Here is a 12,501-nt window from a genome sequence, read left to right on the forward strand (position 1 = left end):
CGTGCCGCGGAGCAACTAAGCCCATGCGCCACAACTACTGAGCCCACGTACCACAACTACTGAAGCCCGCGTGCCTAGAGCCCAGGTTCTGCAACAAGAGAAGCCACCACAATGAGAAGCCCGCACACCGCAACAAAGAGTAGCCCCCGCTCGCTGCAACTAAAGAAAGCCTGAGCGCAGCAACGAAGACCCAATGCAGCCAAAAATAAATAAATAAATAAAAATAAATAAAGTGGCTGCACAATCCTATATTAAAAAAAAAAAACAGATCTACCAAAACAAACTTATGGTTATCAAGGGGGAAAGGTGGGGGGAGGAATAAATTGAGAGATTGGGACTGACATATACACACTACTGTATATAAAATAGGTAACTAATAAGAACCTACTGTATAGCACAGGGAACTCTACTCAATACTCCATAATGACCTATATGGACTCAGATCTTTTAAAAACATGGCAAGGGGACTTCCCTGGTGGCGCAGTGGATAGGAGTCTGCACTCCCAATGCAGGGGGCCCGGGTCCAATCCCTGGTCAGGGAACTAGATCCCACATGCATCCCCCGCAACTAAAAGTTCGCAGGCCGCAAGCAACGAGCTAGTGAACCGCAACTAAGGAGACCGCCTATCTCAACTAAGGAGCCAGTGAGCCACAACCAAGGAGGCTGCCTGCCACAATTAAGACCTGGTGCAACCAAATAAATAAATTAAAATAAAATAAAAACATGGCAAATCATGGAATGATTGAAACCTTCCTATAACTCCCCCCTTATCTTACAGCCTATCATTACATAGTTGTCATCAATATTATTTTTACTTACTCATGCCCACACTAAAATGCATCTACCACTTCCCACTCATAGAGCTCTAGTCTAGAAATTATCCCTAACAGATTTATATACTACTACCTAATCTTAGGGCTTTCCTCCTATCCTCTGTCTTTCAAATAATCTATAAAAATGTTAAATGAAAACTTTCTCAACCCCTAGATGATCCCCAAAGCTCCTCCATTCCAAGAACTGACGTCTATTCCTACAGTTCTCTTGCTGGCTCAGACAACTGGGCTATCCACTTAAAGGTCCCCAAGGTTACTTAAGTGTTTAGCTATTTACTAAGCTTTTTAAAATAGATTTTAAGGTATATACTTTGTCAAAATATATTTTTAAATCTAAAATATAACCCCCGTTTCTATTCATTCATATAGTTATTTATTTCTGAAACCAAGCTACCTTTGCTTCAATAATTGCTCACCTAAGTATTCAAGGATTCTACATTTTTAAAAATAGATCTACCGGGCTTCCCTTGTGGCACAGTGGTTAAGAATCCACATGCCAATGCAGGGCACACGGGTTCAAGCCCTGGTCCGGGAAGATCCCACGTGCCGCGGAGCAACTAAGCCCATGCGCCACAACTACTGAGCCCACGTACCACAACTACTGAAGCCCGCGTGCCTAGAGCCCAGGTTCTGCAACAAGAGAAGCCACCACAATGAGAAGCCCGCACACCGCAACAAAGAGTAGCCCCCGCTCGCTGCAACTAAAGAAAGCCTGAGCGCAGCAACGAAGACCCAATGCAGCCAAAAATAAATAAATAAATAAAAATAAATAAAGTGGCTGCACAATCCTATATTAAAAAAAAAAAACAGATCTACCAAAACAAACTTATGGTTATCAAGGGGGAAAGGTGGGGGGAGGAATAAATTGAGAGATTGGGACTGACATATACACACTACTGTATATAAAATAGGTAACTAATAAGAACCTACTGTATAGCACAGGGAACTCTACTCAATACTCCATAATGACCTATATGGGAAAAGAATCTAGAAAAAGAGTGGATATATGTATATGCATAACTGATTCACTTTGCTGTACAGCAGGAAGTAACACAACATTGTAAATCAACTATACTCCAATAAAAATTCATTTTAAATAAATAAATAAATAAATAGCTACCCTCCAGAAAGTTACTAATCTATCATTTTCAGAGCTCCCTCTGGAACTTTTGTTACAGATAGAAGACTAACAAATTGTTAGGTTTTCTATACCATCATTGTTTATGTAGAAATGTTTAGTGCTTTCCCAATTTCACCCTTAATTTCTTTTAAAACACACAATTGCCATTTACTTCAAAATATTTATCCACACAAAAACTCCTATGAAGTAGTGTAATCATTAAGCTGATAATGACCAAATCAAAATTTTGGCCTTCCTACTCTGGAATAGATAGCACTAAAGATAACAATTCCAGTTAAACGGCCCGTCTGAAAAAGAACATTAAAACTTACTGTGTAAAATGGGTGGTTAGAATAAATGATCTCTGAAGTTCTTCCAGCACTAAAATTAAACTAAATTCCATAATCGTAACTGCTGACATTTATTGAGCATTTGCCATCTATGTGGCGCACTGTGCTGGGTACTCTTCATGGATCACTCAGAATAAGTCTATAAGCATGTTACTAGGAGACCATTCCTAACACACAGAAATGCAAACGGGACACAGACGCTTTCTTAAAAAATGTCTCTAGCATAAAGCAAAATGGAAATGGAAGATCCCAAATTGTGGGGATTACCTTGTTCCCTGGGATCGGAGAGGCTGACTCTTGTATGAAGTGATTCCCTAAAGACTAGAGGCCTAGAGCCACTGAGAAGGGCATCAAAAACAAAAAACAGAGCCTATCCAAATAATCCAGTTTGCTCCAGAGAATGGCTCCTTGCCAGACTGATGAAGATGCAGTATCAGAGCTCATTGAGAAAGCAGAAGTGATCTCACAACAGAGAAGTTCAAGAGTATTAGAAGAGCTCTAATAAACCTGGAAATCTGAAGGGCCCCAGTAACTGGCATCTAAAAGTATATGATGTGGCCATACCTAACATTCGGTTTTGGGACCATGTGTTCACTTTAGTGTCCCCACTAGGCTGCAGGGTTCTCAAGGTTCTTACCTTTTTCTTTTTTTTTTTTAATCTACCCCCAGAACATAGCCTAGTCTAGGACCTGGAACATTAGAAGCACTTAATAAATATTTAATGAGAAATATTAGTAACCAATCTCCCCAGGAACATATCTATCCCACTCACTGGGGTGTGCCTGTAAAATCAGCCTTCTAAATTGTGGTCTGGAGACCTCTAGGGGTTGTCTGAGGGTCACTAGGAGAAGTCAAAATCTGAAGGAGGACAGATTGGATGGAAAGGGCCAAACACCAGGACACAGGTTAAAGCCCAAGATAAGAGAAACAAGTAAGTGCTATGGTAGAGTAATGAACTAAAGAAGTTTCAAAGTGAAACATAAAACAAATCCAAAGAAGATAAAATTGCAATTAGTTTATCTGAATGTGACACATATGAAGACTTGTTTCCTATCAATTTTATTATAAAGTACAAGTTTAGTTCATATCCCCTCATAGCACCACACTCAGTTTAAAAATTTTTAATTAAACCTGAGTGGTATTCTAAAACATACTACTATTTGAGAGCCTAAAAAAGAATAAAATGAATAATTTTAGAAGGAAAAAATCACCCCTTTATAAATGGTAAGCAGGGAAGCTAGAAAGGCAACATTCATTCTATATTAAATTCACTGTCCTTTTCTCAAGGACAGTCAATTCTTAGGGTCATCTGCCAGTCATCTGGGATCTCAGAGAAACTGCAGACCTCATTTTGGTAAAGTGTTGATTATGCTGGAGAAACGCCACTGTCAAAATTATACTGGGAGTCTCACATGTAAAGGAAAAGGCTCCGGGGGCTTCCCTGGTGGCGCAGTGGTTGCCCGTCCGCCTGCCGATGCAGGGGAACCGGGTTCGCGCCCCGGTCTGAGAGGATCCCACATGCCGCGGAGCGGCTGGCCTGCGCGTCCGGAGCCTGTGCTCCGCAACGGGAGAGGCCACAACAGAGGGAGGCCCGCATACCACAAAAAAAAAAAAAAAAAAAAAAAAAGGCTCCATTATCTTTTTCCTTAGTAGGGCATCCTACTGGATTCATACCACAGTTCAACATCTTACTAGTTGAGTCAAATTGAGCAAGTTACTTAGCCCCTCTGTATCTCAATTTCCTCCTTTATAAAATAGGATTGATAACAGTCTCTGCCCCAAAGCTTCAAAAAGTAGATTATTACACACTCAAAGAATCTAGAGTTGTGTCGTGTACCTAGGAAGGAATCAAATATTTGTTAATTATTACAATTAATGGGCTAAAGTGATCTAGAATGACCCATGTAAGCCAACAAAGATTTGATGTCTTTAACAAGAGCAACCAAAAAAAGCATATTTTAGAAAGAATTTGCATGATTCTACAATACTCTTAAAATGCAACTTTTTTCTTTCTTTATTAACTGAAAAATAATGACACTCGATTGAGATTATGGATATTTAAAATGCCCTAAAAATAAGTAGTTGCAACAGAAGCAGTCCTGAAACACAAATCCTACTCCTCTAAGAACTGGAGAACATAAAGAAGGGGCTATTTTTTAATTTTTCGTTTATAAAAGCAGTTACGATTTTGCAAAGACTCAGAAACAGCTGTGATCATACTTCTTGGTATGGACAAAACATTCTTGCAAGAAAGAATTTTGTGGGGAAAAGTTGTTTATCTTATTATACATGAAGCTCTTTAAAAATCTATAAAGACTATGAAACTTCTGAAGTTCTTTGGTCAGTTTTACAGTGGAAATGGGCGAGTTCAGATTAACTTAAATTTAGAGAATAAAGGGAGTTGCAAAATGGAAGATGGGAGTTGAAACATCTGAACAAAAGAAAATTGTGCTTTATCACATGCATCAAAGAGAACATAAAATCCATCTCCCTGAGACTTTCCCTCCTCTTCCTATGGAGGTGGAGGTGAGGAGAACAAGCCATTCACCCAACTAGCCGCTCAACCCATTAGATCTCTGAACAATATTATTCACAGTGACAACGCCTTGCTTCAAAGCAGAAAGTCCATCCTACAGAAAGCAGAAGCATTTTGGCTCAAATTTTTCTCTTCCATTTACGTGTATAAAATGGTCACAGTCACTAACTATTTACCAGGCTTTCACATATGTAGATGATAAACACATACAAACCTCGTTAGGCATAATTTGACAACATAAAGAAGTGTTACACAAACAATCATGCCATAACATGACATGGGACAGGAGATATACCCAGGGGTGTACCATCCATGGACAACTTGGGAGAGCAGAATTCTCCAGCCTCCAGAGAAATGGGAGCATGGTCCTCAGCACTGGCTCGGAACCTGGGTATAATTTCCATCCATGCCCTTTTAGTGACCCCCCCCCCATATTTCATCTTCCCCATTCTCATTTATCTAGCCAACCTGGAAGATGGAGAGGGAGAGAGAGAATCGGGTTGAGAATGAAGAATGAATTTCAACAGGGGAGAATGCAGCACACAAGTTATTCAAGGACCTCATGTTATTGCACTCCTGAGAAAGTTAAGTAGGCAGCCAAATGCTCTGCTTTTTCAGAAAGGAGTTGGGAGTTCAAATATCACAGGAAAATAAAAATCCGTAGGAAAAAAACTGCTATTATTGGAAATAATTCTACAATAATTTATAAAATTATACACTATTATGGATATTATGTAATTATATAGTATTACAGTCATTGGCCCTCATGAACACAATGACCCCGTCTGATTCTTACGTCTCTCTTTTTAGACCTTCGTGGAACTCTTAGGTCACATTCAAATGTTGAAAGTGGCTTAATAATCAATGGCTTTAGACTTGGAGTGTTTATTATCCCAATGTTCTACTGTGTTTGATAAGGTAAACAAGCAAGATGGTCTTTTTCAGCAATAGAGCAGAACTGACTGGAATGCACTGGCTTGAATTTGCCCAGCCCAAATGGTAGGCTCAACAGCTTGGGCAGAATCCTGAACTATCAATACATGCTCCACAACAAGTCAAAACCAAAACTTATAGAAAGCAATGAACCTAACGAATGGCCAATCATTACTGTGTAAAATTACATTCCTTTTTTGGTATCATGCATAATGTTAAGTGGAAAAATATTCAAGAAAATATTCTAGAGATATGTTCTCCGTAGATATTCATATTATGAATGTGTGTAGAATAGCACAATCAAATGAAATTTTACCTCTTCCTCATATGTGATCATCTTAGTCAGAGTTTAAAATTCTAATGCCTAACAACTAAATATAATGTGTGGACTTTGTCTAGACCCTAATTCAAAAACAACCTATGTAAAGAGACAGTTTAGGACACATGAGAAATTTTAAATAGTCTGGCTATTATATGACCCCAAATGATTATTACAATTAACCCCTTTGTTAATTATTAATTATAATTATTATTATTGTTAAGTGTGATAATGGCACAGTAGTCATGTGAGAAAGTGTTAATGCTTTAAACATATACATACTAAAGTATGCAGGGGTGAAATGAGATTTGCTTTAAAATATTTCAGCTACAGAAAAAACAGAGCTAAATGAAGCTAATATGGCAAAAATCTTGGTAATTACTGAATCTGGGTAATAGGTTTATGAGAGTTCATATATTACTTTTTGTAGTTTTGTATAAATTTGAAATTTCTCATAATACTTTTTTAGAAAAACATTTCAAAGCATTCTATCACCCAGAAACCCTCCTTAAAGGACTCTATGAACAGGTAGGGGAAAAAATCATCTTGTGATATTTCAAAAATGAAGTAAAAAATTATGAAATTGACATTTTTAGATCTATTCATTTATACAACTACTCAAAATTCCCTCTAATTTAAGAACTTCTTAAAAGGAAGACCCTGCTAAATTTTTATGTCAAGTGATGCTTTATTCCAAAGCAACAAAATGCATGTGCCTAAAACATATATAAAAACATAAAAATATATTTTTTAAAAAGCAGCCTTTTCTCTGCTTACCCTCAGATTTATGTCAGAACACAGCTTACAATTTTTTTTTTTTACACATCTTTCACAAAAAAGTAGCCTTTCCCCTGCTACGAATTTTTTAAACTCACAATATACTTTTCTATCTCAAAGACTTTTTAAAACTTATCTTCCTTCTTTAGGGAAAGCTATATCATGAGAAAGCAGCTCAGCAAAATCCCTGCAAATAATGCAGAGGTAAAATACAGATTACTTTCTTCCAGCCAAAAGGACTAACAGGGAAAAATGAACATTTTCAAAAGCATTTTGGAAGCTTATTCCAGCTACCTCTGTGCTCAGCTCTTTTTTTCCTCCCAAAATACGTCACTTAACTGTCTGTCAAAACAACTCTTGCCCCCTCTACCTGATCACATTCCAAAGCTGCAGCTTTTCCTGGATTCACTTCTCAATGACAAGCTGCTCCGAGAGCACCTATTAAACCGAATGTGATCATCTGCTCCTTCCTTTTTTCCTTTCAGGGCATACTGCTGTCCATCAGGAGAAGTAATTAATGGGTTTATTATGTATGAAAGCGTCATCCCATCAGTTTGCTGCCTGGTTTGAATAGCTCATATCAGCTCTTCATTCATGCCAAGGGTGCTCACTGTCCGGAGATTACGACAAAGCCGTGCCTCCTTTTGGATTTTTCGCTCACTATTCACAGAACAGTGGAACAGAACTACGTGTTCCAGAAACACAAGGACAGAAGAAATCCCTTCAACCTCTACAGGAAGGAAGCTCATGGACTGAAAAGTTGGTAAAGGGAAAAACAAGGAAAGCAAGAGAATGCAAGAGAACATCCACGCTTCTAGTCCAGACAATGTTTTAAGGCAACTTGATTCAGGAGCATGTGTAATTCTGAAATATGGACAGAACTTTTGCAGAAGGTAAAACATCTATAGAAAGACCCAGGATTTCTCAATTGCTGAAACAGTCAATGAATTTTTAATAAGTTCTGAACACTCAAGTTGTCTGCGGTCAGATCGATGGCTGTCATCAGATAGAGAAAGGCAAAATTCACCCTTCTAGTTCTCTAATCTTATCCAAAAGGAAGCTTCATCTATTATTGCATGCTGTCCTAACTAATGCTCCAAGATTACCAGGAATACAGGTAGAGACTGCAGGAAAGAAAAACACAGTGGTAAAAGAGACACGAAAGGAAGTAGAGACAGCATTTCAGGTATCGAAGCTTACTATTTCCAGCCGGAGTTCAAATGACTGAGCTTCAAACAAACCACTGCCAGGTAAGATTTAATTTTATAACATTAATTTATGTCTCGACCACTAAAACTAAACCTGCTGATGCTGTGAATGAGCTAGTAGATTTGAATTTCATGTGATCCTCCCTTGAGCTCTGTGCAGATTTAAACCTTGTAAGGTGAACACTTGTTTTTACTTATGCTCATAAACTAATCATCCATAACTAGGTAAGAAAACACTCCAAAAATTCCATTCATTTTTCAATAGATTTGTCCCATCTTTGTCTTCGTCTTAAAACTCCCAGTTTTATTTTATTTAGTAGCTTGGGGAAAAAATGCACAAAGAGAGCCCTGAATGGGGCAGAAGAGCCATTCAGATGCTATTTACCAAACACATTCAAATGTAATTTGTTTCCCAGGGCACTTGGTAAAACAAAGAAAAATTATTGTTTTTAATATTATTTCTATTGATGCAAAAGAACAAAGCTCAATGACTGGTTTTTATCATTAGCCAAAAAAAAAAAAAAAAAAAAACCAAACCCTGTGATGTCATTCTCATTCACACTCAAGAAAAACAATCTCTAGTAAACTAAGGTATAGCAAGCACTTCAATAGAATGGAAATACCCTAAGGTTCTGGGCATATTTTCATAACATTTATAAATGAGGACATTTTTCTGATTTAACAACAGAACAAAAAAAATGGTATCTTAATGCCTCAAAAGCTTTAACTCAGATCAAATGGCCCAAACCGTAAAATGCAAAGAACTACTGAAACCATCAAAGAATTTTAAAGGGTACAGTGGCTTTTAGAAATTCCCTAGAAATCACTCCATAATGAGACTTTTAGAGAGACTATCCTATGTTTAAAAAAAAGAAAAGGATTTGTCAGAATCTGAATTCCCTACATAGATTTTTAGCAAAAATTCAACCATATTAGTTAACTGCAATAGGAAAAGTTCAAAGCTTAATCTTTTCATAAAGAAGCCCTACAAATAATATGCTTCTATTATCTTCGAAGACAGGAGATAAGTGAAACAATAAAAGCAAATCACACCTAACTGTAGAGATCTTCTGATAATATAAGGAAATTTATCTAAAGTAATTATTCAGTACTTGCCTAATAAATCAGATTTGAAATTCTTCCATTTCACTGAACTCTTTCCTTTTTCAAAATTTAATTAACAGAGTAAATTACATGATCCCATCACTCTTTTCAAGACAGTCTATAAATAACCTTAAATGTCATAAATCTTTTGCATCGGAATTCATTACAGAAATTCACCCGTCATTTTCCAGTAAAGGAAAGCAGTAATTCAAATACAAGCAGTAATACTGTAGTGTATCAATTTGTTGCAGAGAAAAATGTTTATTTAAAAATTTCAAAATACTTTGTATACCAGCCCTAACTAAAAGTATTCTTTAACTATACTGACATGTACCTGAACCCTTAAGAATTCATCTTTTTCCTCATTATATTTTGTAAACTGACATGCTTTGAAAATATGCATATATTTTTTAAGTTAAAAAACTATTTCAACTCAAAGAATTGTTTAACTTAGGCAAAAATAAGAGATTAACAATATTATACTCAAACAATTTGCTTCCAATAAATAGAATTGAAGGGGTATAAAATTACATTCCTCAAGTCTTCTGGATTTTATTTACTCACTGTAATGTACAAAGAGACCCATGTCCCACCAGTTTAGGGACTTTGCTTCTATGATTTATCTTCTAAAGACAATGGATGAGTAAACCCACCTCCCCTTTAGCCCTAGTTAGCATCAGTCCCAGTGAATCTTCATTTTTCTTTCCTATCTAAATCAAGCTATTTCTCTATAACCCATTCTGAATAATGATTATTGAGATTTAAATAACAGCTTTCAAAAAAAAACTCTATAGCAATTTATTCCAAATTAGCCCAATCTACAGTTTCTTCTTCATTTTAAGTGAAAAAGTAAAGAATAAAAACATTAGCTAATTTTTAACACATCATTTATCAATGATTCAAGTTGAAAACTGCTTCAACTTTAGCATCTCATGGGTACAAACGGATAAGGAATTTTAGGCTAGAAGATTTGGTTTGATACCTGAAGATTTGGTTTATTTATGAGAGTTTTTGTGTTGTGTGTTGATAGATTTAACAAAGAGATTTTGAACATCTTGGGAAGTATTCAATGACTGTCTAATTGTTTCTGTAATTTAGAATGTTTTTCATGCACACATGATATAAAAAGTATATTATAAAAGTAATATAATTTTGTATTAATGGATTCTTTCATAGAAATGGAGCAAATATTTTGGCTAACAAATCCTTGCAATGATATTTAGTACTGTATTTTTAGCTTCTGCTCTTTTTAAATCATCCAAAAGCTGTACTTTTTATTTAAACCATGAGAATATAAAAGTAGGTGTATAGGTCAAAATAAAGTACATCCATTTGGTGTCTTTGCTGACTCTTTTCAGATTGATATGTCATCTTTGTCTGAAATAGCAAGCCACATAATTTTGCATAGAAAATAAAAAACATACCTGTAAGTTATTTTTAAGTGTTAACATTTAAAGGGACCAGCACTACATAATATTTTTAATTCCATAAATATTTACTGATATCTGCATTATTATAACTCTCAAATTCTTCCTTAGAATTTTGAAAGAATTTCCTTCATTCCAGTATCACGGAAAAGTTTTTCAAGCTTAGTTCAACAGGGTATTTCAACTAGCTGGTATCTTTGATCTTTATTATGGTTAATTTTTCTTCATGATGTGACCAAATTTGAATAAGGCTGATAGTTCATCATGGAGATTCATCTCTCCAGCTTCTTCCTGCTGAGAGAGAATCATCTTTGGTTTGTGACATCACAGTCTGAGCTGGGGAAGTGGCTGTGACAGCAAACCGATGATTATATCCTTTCAGTGTGAATGAGCTGCAAGAGATGTGAGCGCTATCATTTCAAGTCCTGTCACAGAGACACTACTGAGATGCATGACAGAAGCCAAGTTAGGGAAAGATGCTTGCATTGCATTTGTCACTTTTACAGCATCAGCCATTAAAGATAAAAGTACCATTTCACAGTTTACTTCGTTATTAATTTAAAAGAGGGAGTAAACGTCATGTTAATAAAACTCACAGATAATGATAAAATGGGAGGGAGGAAAGTACCAGCGAGCAACCAGACAATAAAGGAAGAGGGACACGGAGAGTGAGGGATGGGCGCACAACTCCACCCTGGTTCAAACAAACACTGACGCCGCTCAGGAAACTGAGAAAATTATCAATACACTCAAAACGGGAAAGAATCTCTGAATGAGAAAGAGAACCCTAAATATGGGTTATAAAGTGATCCCATGACATAATTAATTAGTGTGAGGCACATACACAGTACTGTAACATGGGGGGGGGTTAGGAGAAAGCTGGTGAACATCCTTGTAAGAAAACATGAATTCATAAAAGAGGAATCTCTTTAATAAGCAAACCCAGCGTGTTCTATAAAAGTCTTCAACAAAAATTTGCAAAATATAATAAAAATAATTTGGAAGTTAGAGTTCAACAAAGGAGACAAAATGAGACCCCTCTTACAAACACATAAATATACATAGACCATCTCTCCTCTTTTTATCATCTTTTATGCGGCGCTCGCTGCAAAGGACAGAGCAGAACCACCAATCCTTCCACAGTGAACACATGTGCAGTTTATCCTTAGCTGCAGTAGCCCCAATTCAACATCAGTCATTTGTGTCTTAGTCTCTTGAACTCAGAGTCTGTGTGACGATTACGTTACTCACAAAAAATAACAGCTCCATGAATTACTGGAAGCCAACCTGAGGACTTGTCATCTATAGTTACTCAGTTTGCTTGAAACAATGCTGTGTTAGAGAATTCCTAAAGCATTCTTCCAGTCCCACACACTGGTTAATTACTACCACTTTATTATTCAACAGCTGTTTGAAGATCCTGTCATTCTCCACTTTTCATATGGTACTGAAGGTATTAGTGAAATAGCTCAATAATCCAGACCAAATTTTATAGACCACTTTTACAGACTCATAGTGCGATGTCACATGTTGTCATCATCAGAACACATGGGTTTCCCATTTACTGATTGTCATTACAGGAATGTAGCATTGAATAATGTTCTTCAAGTAGCAAGTCAAAGACAGCTTCCAGTTCAGTTATCCCAATAAAAATCTTTAGCCGTGGGCTTCCCTGGTGGCGCAGTGCTTGAGGGTCCGCCTGCCAATGCAGGGGACAGGGGTTCGTGCCCCGGTCCGGGAAGATCCCACACGCCACGGAGGGGCTGGGCCCGTGAGCCATGGCCGCTGGGCCTGCGCGTCCGGAGCCTGTGCTCCGCAACGGGAGAGGCCACAACAGTGAGAGGCCCGCGTACCGCAAAAACAAAAAAAAACAAAAAAAAATCTTTAGCCGTT

At 37.1% G+C, this 12,501-nt stretch overlaps 1 protein-coding gene across 1 annotated transcript in view; it reads right to left on the reverse strand.

The window, feature by feature from the left end:
* Positions 1–12,501, reverse strand: part of AVEN (apoptosis and caspase activation inhibitor) — a 203,379-nt gene that overhangs the window by 126,444 nt on the left and 64,434 nt on the right. The window lies entirely within an intron of this gene.

The sequence above is a fragment of the Physeter macrocephalus genome, chromosome 11 (assembly GCF_002837175.3).
Source record: "Physeter macrocephalus isolate SW-GA chromosome 11, ASM283717v5, whole genome shotgun sequence".
Taxonomy (NCBI): domain Eukaryota; kingdom Metazoa; phylum Chordata; class Mammalia; order Artiodactyla; family Physeteridae; genus Physeter; species Physeter macrocephalus.